This window comes from Vulpes lagopus, chromosome 3 (assembly GCF_018345385.1).
Source record: "Vulpes lagopus strain Blue_001 chromosome 3, ASM1834538v1, whole genome shotgun sequence".
NCBI lineage: Eukaryota > Metazoa > Chordata > Mammalia > Carnivora > Canidae > Vulpes > Vulpes lagopus.
In genome coordinates, this window is record NC_054826.1 from 11,691,942 (window position 1) to 11,699,643 (window position 7,702).

The 7,702-nt window shown below is 36.7% G+C and overlaps 1 long non-coding RNA gene across 1 annotated transcript in view; it reads right to left on the reverse strand.

Moving 5' to 3' along the window:
- LOC121487207 overlaps nucleotides 1–6,278 on the reverse strand; it is a 28,906-nt gene extending 22,628 nt beyond the window's left edge. The window contains exon 1 of the long non-coding RNA XR_005986794.1: nucleotides 5,767–6,278. This is a non-coding gene — a long non-coding RNA (uncharacterized LOC121487207). The remainder of the gene's footprint in view (nucleotides 1–5,766) is intronic.
- Nucleotides 6,279–7,702: the final 1,424 nt, after the last annotated feature.

The window sequence follows — 7,702 nt, forward strand, 5'->3', positions numbered from 1 at the left end:
TTGGAGATTCAGGTTTTCCCTTCCTATTTTCCCAGAAAGCTTTCCAAAGTTCTAAGTTCTGGGAAGAAATATTTTGATCATATTAAACTGATTTGTAGCCAAATACTAAGTCTAATATAAAAACTTCCCACACTGGCATCAATTATATGAACCCATGTATATATATTTAAATTTTGCTTGGTGTATGACTTCAGAGGAGAAACATCTCAAAAAAAAAAAAAAAAAAAAAACCTGCAGGGCAACATATACAACTCAGTTAGAAGGAGTCAAAGACATTAATCTCCTAAGAAAAGGCACTGCAATGTAGTCTCAGCTGCTGAATCAGGAACTTTTTGTTCTTGAGGTTGTTCTTACGGCGCTAATATTTTTTTTGTCTTAAACTTAAGGAATATGTCACATCTCTCTGGATCTCTGCCTCTCCTCACAGGATTGTCTTAAAGATAACAAAAGGAATGAGAACTGCTTTGAAAAGTGTAAAACCATACTCAATCACGATCTGCTCTACAGAGGGTATTGATAGTTCTTTCAGTCACCAATATTGGTAAAACTTTTAACAAAATTTGATCAGTGTTCAGTGAAGAAAACAGAGGTCAGGCTTGATAATTCAAAAGAGAGTAATTAATCTGAGGAATGAGGTCCTAGCATCTTCAATCAACTGAAACGCCAAAATGGAGACCAGGAGGCAAACCAGAAATCATCAGCAAGTCGTATGGATTCAACTCTATAAGAACAGGTGTGGAAGGAAGAAGAGCTGGTGTTACAGAGTCTGCTCTCTAAGACCACCAGGTGATTGTTTGGCTGGAAGGAGAAAGGAATAAGAAGAAAGTGGTTTTGTTGTTGTTGTTGTTGTTGTTGGGAGTCAGAATACCTGAGGAGAGGCAGCAACTCTTGGGGATGCCTGAGGCACAGAAGTTGGGGAGAAAAGTCCTGACTTCTCTATCCTTCCTGACAATGTCTCCTATAACGGAAGTCCTAGTCCCTGTATATCTGCATAGAAGCTTGTTGACAAAGAGCTCTAAAAAGTAGATTTCAGGGATTAACTCACTACAAAATAGGGTAAACATGGAGGGATGAGGAAGGGACTTGAAAACGGATTATCAACAAATACAGAAAAAAAAAATCACTTAAATACTAAATAGAAATAACCATCTGGTCCAACTAAGAAACAAAAGCCTAAAGTCAGTAAAATTGTACTAACCTGCCCTATTTAAGTAGATTGAGGGACTGGACCATGACCAAGACTTGTCAATACAACTTCCATATATAATTGAAACTCTTCTCCTTAGTTCATACTATAATTCTCTCTTACTTAGAAGAGTTTAATAATCTCAAATCTTTTTAATATATCATCCATACTCCTGTTTGATGATTGATGATTCAAATTTAAGTATAATCATTGTCAAAGATCTAATTAAAACCTTTAAATAACATATGTTGACTGTAGGATTGTGACCAAATACATGGTAGCATTTTTCAGTGTACACAATATAACCTTTCGTTCTGCCACGATCTGCCGTACACTCATCTGTCATATGTGCTGCTTAAAATTCAGGGCAAAGCATCTTGAGTGTTTTTAAACTAGGTGAGTGTACTCTTTTTGTTCTGCATGCCCACTTCCTGGACTGGATTCTTCATCTCGGAGCCCTACGGTGGGCCCTGTGGAGCTGGGGGGAGATGCAGGGTTGAAGACCACAAAGTGCTTATTATGAGAGACCCACACAAGTCTTGATTTGTGGGGTGGAGTAAGAGCTGGAAAGTCTAGAGGAGTTTTTTGAGTGGACATGGCATTTGAGCAGAGTCTCAAGTGTTCTAGAAATACTTCTTCTTCTCATCAATTAATAAATGTTTACTGGAGAAAAAAACATTTAAAGTTTCAGCAATTCCAAATTATATACATTTCCAAAAAGTACCATACACATTTCTAAAAGTCTATCTGAGCCTATTCCCATAAGCCCACATTGCAATATCCTTTACCACATGGTCTAAACTGCCCAAGGCATATTTATATTTCAATATTTAGTTCACGTATCAGCTTCTCCATGATACGTTTCTGAAACCACCTTCCTAAGTAAAACTGATTACCACTCTTTTGTGCCTCTACTAGTCCCTGTATATCTGCAATAACAATTATGATAGTAGTTGTGAGATGTCCCATCAGAAGTTAAAATAAATTTTTAAGGATTTTCTCTAGTTAAGGAAAACAGAAGCTGAGCAGTCTTTAAAGAGTGCTCTTTAGAGCACCCTTTAGAAGAGTGATAAAAATCACCTTTAGTTTCTAGAGGTAGCTTCTATCATAAGAATAATGTAAGATCTCAGATTCAAAGGTAACCTCCCTTGGATGGTAAAAAAGTAATTCAGATTCCAAGGAAAGAAATTGCTAGGGAGGGGATGCCTGGGTGGCTCAGCGGTTGAGCGTCTGCCTTTGGCTCATGGTGTGATCCTGGGATCCAGGATGGAGTCCCACCTCGGGCTCCCTGCATGGAGCCTGCTTCTCCCTCTGCCTGTGTCTCTGCTACTCTCTCTCTGTGTTTCTCATGAATAAATAAATAAAATCTTAAGAATTTAAAAAAATTGCTAGGGAGATAAGGAGAACATGACTACTAGGATTTACAGATGTTGAAACATTACTAAATTGGGGGGAAAAACATTCTTGGGGGAAGCTGGCCTTCTAACTGATACCATTGCATGGAAATTCACACATCCGTACTTTAGTCCTATAAGACCAACTATGGTCGTGACAGAAGGCTGAAATGGGATCTGTGTTCTCACTGAAGAACCACTGCAACATTGGCTAAAACATTAATTGGTGAGAAGTCACTGTGACACTAACCCAATATTTTCAGTCTCCATGTGGATGATTTCAATAGCTGTGGCAGCAGGAATCAATACAAGAAGTGGGCAATTAAGACTTTAATTGACCCTCTACTTGGTTATTACGCTCGACTGACTCCCTTTTCCAGGCTTTTAGGCAAGTTCAAGAGGAATTAGAGTAAATATAAGGGGGGTTACCAAACTATAGTATTGTCTACCAATAGGGCCAAATACAGCTGAGCATGTAAGTGGAGAAAATTATTTAATTTTAATAAATATATTGATAATTTTTTTTCTAAAATTCATACTAATTAAATATTGCTTAACTGTAATTCATTGTCTACCCCTTCTTCTCAACTCCCCTTTTGTCTTTTTTTTTCTTTTTTTTTTTTTTTTTAAGACTAAGGCACACATTTTACTTACTTAGTGTCTCAAGTGTCATCCCTAGTTTTTGGAATCTATTACAGAATCAGTAAGATTTTCATCAAAAAAGACATTATCAATAAATAAATGAGTCATTTCATTGACTTCATTTTTTGTGACATGCACTTGAATTACAAGAAGATAATCTTAAAAAAAAAGAAGATAATCTTACTAAAATTCTCTTTACATATATTTTTCTGAAAAAATAAAAAATCAAAGCATAATTAAAGACCGTTATAAGTAAGTTCAGTGACAAATTATCAGAAGAGAGAGTTGAATTAGATCATGGACAGAAGCAACCTACTCTTCCCCACACCATGTTAATAAGTAGTTGATAATAGGTAATTAATCTCTCTGGGCTACAGAGCCAAGGTACATCACTCATTATCCAAGTCATTTGTTTTCTAATAACACTGAAGTATGAAATGACTAACATTGTGTGTAGGAAGTTTTATAGGCCTATCCAAACTTCAAGTATTTATGAACTTACAGGACCACCTCAGTTTTACGTGCCTGAAGTTGAAGACTAAATAACAACACACATAATAAAATAAAGGACAAAGGATACTCTTAAGTTTATTTAAAACATGCATACTAGATATTTTGGGTCCTCTATAGGCAAACTTCAAACTTACTAGAGAACAGACTGCTAAAATAAAGTAACTATAATAAAAAGCAGGGAGAGGTAAGGGGACAGGTGTTGACAAAGAGGCAAAGCTTGAACAAAAGAGCTTACCTAAGAACACGATCTGTTCTGAAGCCAAGGAACTGTACTTATTTTCCATAGTGCAAAGGGTTCATTAATGAGAAAAAGTAAGAGATGAAGTAGGAAAAGTAATGTGACCCAAGAGTCACTTACATGAGAAGCTCAAGCTCTCCATTCTGCTAAGATAACTTGTCTTTAGGCTTTAACTAAAACTACTAGTACGAATGTAAAAGAAAACCCATTCTTTCCTCTATTTCTCCAGGGATTAAAGAGAATTTATGCTTCCCATCCTCACACCTGACTCTAATTTTCTGCTTCTACTTACTTCTTAATTTCAGCAAGTTCTATTCTTGCAGAATGGATCACCAAATTGTCCTTTCTGGGGGGCACATGCCAATCACTTACATAAGAATGAAAATGTAGGAGGCTTTTATTGAAGTGTTGGAGTAACAGGAAGAATAAATTGTAGAAAAGCATAAGAAAGTTCCTAAAATTAGATATTAGTAATACTTTTTAGTAATAGAGAGAGCTACTGAAATAAAACGAACCAAGAATTCAATGGCTCAGGTAAAATAGAGCTTTATTTCAACTGCATGTAATAATAGTACAGAGATGAGAAGAATAGGGCTGGGGTGATAGTCATATTTGGTCAAAGGGTGGCTTTTAGTGTCCATTATTTCTCAGTCCATGAGAAGAGAGAAGAAAAAAAGCCCAGGGGAACTGGTGTCTTCTGTCAACAAACTTAAACTGCACACGTCTGGTCAAAACCCACTGGTCTCATACTCATCTCCTGGTGACATCTATTTGCAAGAGAATCTGGGAAATGTAGCTATTACTATGGCAGTCAGGTGCCTAACTAAAATTTAGGAGGTTCTATTTCTAAAAGAAGGAAGCATTGTCCTCCCTACGCCCTGTTGTATAAAAATAACTAGTTTCTTGGTATTTTGCTAGGATTCTCCTACCCTCGCTACCCCCAAGATCTTCTCATCCTTCCTACTTGCCCGAATAAGCTAAAATATCGTCTCACTGTGTTATGCAAAGCAATTTACTTCATTTTATCTTACTTCTGCCTTCTGGACAATGCCTTGAAGATTTACTGTCTCACAGCAAAAAAGCCCACCTTGGTATTTTTCTTAACACAGAGTATATGCCCAAGTGAATTATTTTGTTTCTTCCTTAGGAAGCAGAAATTCAGATGGTAAGTTCTACAGAGTAATTTCTTTTTCTTTACTATCACAGATAAGAAAGCTAATGTGGAAGACTGAATGCAACCATAAGAAATTTGCACATTAGGCAGGAGATTAAATGGAGTCCTTAAAGATTTCCATCAAGGGAAAGAACTTCCTTCTTTAGAAGGAAAATGAATCTGGCATTATATGCAAGTTGAATTGTAACAGGAGAGGTAAAAGCTGGGTCCATTCAGAAATGTGTCTGTGTTCATAATTCTTAACATCAAATACATTTTTACCAATATTTAAAAATTATCCCGCTCCAAATTCCTTATTAATCAGGTTAGCTTTTGCCTAGTCTGAAAGTATTGACTAAATAAATAAATAAGTGCTGCCTTTTGTGCCCCTACTGAGAAGTACCTTATGGATAGAACCTCACAATATCATGTTATCGATGAATGAACACAAGACAGTTAGTTAATATATATTGTGCCGGGAACTTTACAAGTTGCTGGAGATAATAAGCTTTAGATATAGCTCTAATCCCACTACAGATCACAACCTACTAAGATAAGAAGACAGACAGGTAAGGAGACAATTATTGCACAATATTGTAGACACCTTATAAGAGGTTAGCAGTGTATGCCATAGGCTTACCTTGAAAAGGCGCCCTTGAAAGAACAGGGAAGTCTTCTCAGGGGAGTTGACACGTGTGCTTCTTCCAGGGGTACAGAAAAGAGATTCCTCCAAAAGGATGGGTGTCTAGGCTAGAAGGAGCTTAGATATTGGTGACATTAAGAAAATTGTGTTGATTTGAATATTGTGCCAAGAGGACAATAAAGGAGATGAGAAGCTGATAGCTTTTTAGGTTTTCTTAAAAATTCTGAGTTTTCACATGACAGCAAATGGAGAGCTATTGATAGATTTTAAACAGTGTTTAAAACTCAACAAAGTTTTATTTTAGAAGGATCCTCTTGATGGGTGTAGAATGCAGGAAACATGGAGGCATAGCGGCAAAATGAAGACATGATCCTGCAGCAGGTTTGTGGTTGCCTCCTCAAGATCCATATGGAGTAGCCATGGAGATTGGCTAAAACTCTCAATCCATCACTAGAAACAACCACTGTTAAAACTGATATATAAATACACGTGTGCATAATTTCATATAATAGCATACCCACATTTTATAATATATAATTTGCATATACTTATGTTTATGTAAGTTTTTCAAAATAAATCAATAATAGAACTCAACCTTGAGAAACAGCGGAAGCCAAGAGAAAATTTTTCAGACCTATACCAGGTCATTTAAAATCTCTTTGCACCCCTCTAGCCACGACTTTCCACCTCACACCTAATAGAAACCTCTTTGCCATTTCAACCAACCACTCATGATTTGACCAGAAGGGATTTTTCTGATATCAGTTCTTGCCACTTTCCACTCACTACATGGATCAAGCTACTCTGGTGGCTGTGACAGTGTAGACTTTGTCTATTACTCAAGGTTAAATTTCCTTTACCTAATATAGAATCTAACACTTAATGAGGACTCAGCCAACACACATGCTGAATACATTTTCAATGCATATATGTAGTGTAAGCAGCTATCTAATAATAAATATTTGCTTTGGAGTCACGATTACTGGGAGAAGTTGGTTCAATCATCCAGAGACTGCTCAGACAGAGGTAAATTTTCTTTCACACTCTGAGTTACTAGTATTCTTTAAACATTCTAAAGGGCAATATTGGTGCCATCCCATCTTAACATTGTTTTAAGTGGCAAAATGAGACACTAAGAAAAGTATGGGGCAGAAATCAACCAATCTGCAGTGGCATAAATGGTGCTTAAAAAGAGACATTTTACTAGTTAATAGCTACATTCTCAAGGATTTTTATTCAGTGAAACAGTGAAAAAAAAAGATATCAGTTACTTCTGTCTTTAAACTCATTTAAAACATCAAAAAAAAAATTTTAAGATTATTTATTTATTTATTTATTTATTTATTTATTTATTCATTCATGAGAGACACAGGGAGAGAGAGAGACAGAGACACAGGCAGAGGGAGAAGCTCCATGCAGGGAGCCTGATGTGGGACTCGATACTGGGTCTCCAGGATCAGACCCTGGGCCGAAGGCGGCACTAAACCACTGAGCCACACGAGCTGCCCCTAAAACATCAAGTTTTCTTGCTAGTTACTGTCAGATAGTAAGAATAAATATGACACAAGCCACACCCTCAGGAAGGTACAATCAGCTTATCAGACTAACTTGGATGACAAATAGTTATCAATCGGTATAATTGATATGTCATATGTAATTCATATGTCATAAAGCAGACTTGGGGCACACACAGTGTATTGTGAAGCTGTTTAAGGGAGCAGAATAAACAAATTGAATGTCACAGTGATTTGGGTTTTTTTCAATAGGTTTGGTTAAATGGAAGATGGAATGGCAAGAGAGAGGACAGTGTTAGTAAAGTCATGGATGCCAGTGTGCATTAAAACAAGTTCTCTAAAAAAGGAGCTGGCCAGCTGGCTTAAAACCTGAAAATGGTGAATTTGTAAAAAAATATCTGGAATTTGGGGCATCTGGG